The sequence below is a fragment of the Perca flavescens genome, chromosome 13 (assembly GCF_004354835.1).
Source record: "Perca flavescens isolate YP-PL-M2 chromosome 13, PFLA_1.0, whole genome shotgun sequence".
NCBI classification, from domain to species: domain Eukaryota; kingdom Metazoa; phylum Chordata; class Actinopteri; order Perciformes; family Percidae; genus Perca; species Perca flavescens.
This window is the reverse complement of record NC_041343.1, coordinates 35,314,498-35,316,786: the sequence shown is the minus strand read 5'-3', so window position 1 is coordinate 35,316,786 and position 2,289 is coordinate 35,314,498.

The window sequence follows — 2,289 nt, the reverse complement described above, 5'->3', positions numbered from 1 at the left end:
ACTGCAGGGTATAGCAGGGTGTAACAGGGCACTGCAGGACATAGCAGGGTGTAACAGGGCACTGCAGGGCATAGCAGGGTTTAACAGGGCACTGCACGGTATAGCAGGGTGTAACAGGGTGTAACAGGGCATAGCAGGGTGTAACAGGGTGTAAAAGGGCACTGCAGGGCGTAGGAGGGTGTAACAGGTTGTACCAGGACACTGCAGGGCGTAGCAGGGTGTAGCAGGGTACTGCAGGGCATAGCAGGCTGTAAGAGGGCACTGCAGGGCATAGCAGGGTGTAACAGGGCCCTGCAGGGCGTAGCAGGGTGTAACGGTGCACTGCAGGGCATAGCAGGGTTTAACAGGGCACTGCAGGACATAGCAGGGTGTAACGGGCACTGCAGGGTAAAGCAGGGTGTAACAGGTCACTGCAGGGTGTTGCAGGGTGTAGCAGGGTACTGCAGGGCATAGCAGGGTTAAAAGGTTACTGCAGGGTGTAGCACGGTGTTACAGGGTGTAACAGGGCACTGCAGGATGTAGCAGGGTGTAACAGGTTGTAACAGGGTGGAACAGGGCATTGCAGGGTGTAACGGTGCACTGCAGGGCATAGCAGGGTGTAACAGAGTGTAACGGGCACTGCAGGGTAAAGCAGGGTGTAACAGGGCACTGCAGGGTATAGCAGAGTGTAACAGGGTGTAACAGGGCACTGCAGGGTGTAACAGGGCATAGCAGAGTGTAACAGTGTGTAACAGGGTGTAACAGGGCACTGCAAGAAGTACGAGGGTGTAGCAGGTTGTAACAGGACACTGCAGGGCGTAGCAGGGTGTAGCAGTGTGTAACAGGGTGTAACAGCGCATAGCAGGGTGTAACAGGGTGTAACAGGGCATAGCAGAGTGTAACAGTGTGTAACAGGGTGTAACAGGGGGTAACAGGGCACTGCAGGGCGTAGGAGGGTGTAGCAGGTTGTAACAGGACACTGCAGGGCGTAGCAGGGTGTAGCAGGGTACTGCAGGGCATAGCAGGGTGTAAAAGGGCACTGCAGGTTGTAACGGTGCACTGCAGTGCATAGCAGGGTGTAACAGGGTGTAACGGGCACTGCAGGGTAAAGCAGGGTGTAACACGGCACTGCAGGGTATAGCAGGGTGTAACAGGGTGTAACAGGGCACTGCAGGGCATAGCAGGGTGTAACAGGGCACTGCACGGCATAGCAAGGTGTAAGAGGGCAGTGCAGCGTATAGCAGGGTGTGACAGGGCATTGCAGGACATAGCAGGGTGTAACAGGGCACTGCATGTATAGCAGGGTGTAGCAGGGCACTGCAGGGCATATCAGGTTGTAACAGGGCACGGCAGGGCATAGCAGGGTGTAACAGGTTGTAACAGGGTGTAACAGGGCACTGCAGGGCATAGCAGGGTGTAACAAGGCATTGCAGGACATAGCAGGGTGTAACAGGGCACTGCAGGGCATAGCAGGGTGTAACAGGGCACAGCAGGGTATAGCAGGGTGTAACAGGGCATAGCAGGGTGTAACAGTGTGTAACAGGGTGTATCAGGGTGACACAGGGCACTGCAGGGTGTAACAGGTTGTAACAGGACACTGCAGGGCGTAGCAGGGCACTGCAGGGCATAGCAGTGTGTAACAGGGCACTGCAGGGCGTAGCAGGGTGTAACAGGTTGTAACAGGGTGTAACAGGGCACTGCAGGGTGTAACAGGGTGTAACAGGGCATACCAGGGTGTAACAGTGTGTAACAGGTTGTAACAGGGTGATACAGGGCACTGGAGGGCGTAGCAGGGTGTAACAGGTTGTAACAGGTTGTAACAGGACACTGCAGGGCGTAGAAGGTTTAGCAGGGCACTGCAGGGCATAGCAGGGTGTAACAGGCCACTGCAGGGCATAGCAGGGTGTAACAGGGCACTGCAGGGCGTAGCAGGGTGTAACAGGGCACTGCAGGGCATAGCAGGGTGTAATAGGGCACTGCATGACATAGCAGGGTGTAACAGGGTGTAACAGGGCATAGCAGGGTGTAACGGGCACTGCAGGGTAAAGCAGGGTGTAACAGTGCACTGCAGGGTATAGCAGGGTGTAACAGGGTGTAACAGGGCACTGCAGGCCGTAGCAGGGTGTAACAGGTTGTAACAGGGTGTAACAGGGCATAGCAGGGTGTAACAGAGTGTAACAGGGTGTAACAGGGCATAGCAGGGTGTAACAGGTTGTAACAGGGCACTGCAGGACATAGCAGGCTGTAACAGGGCACTGCAGGGCATAGCAGGGTGTAACAGGGCACTGCAGGGCGTAGCAGGGTTTAAGA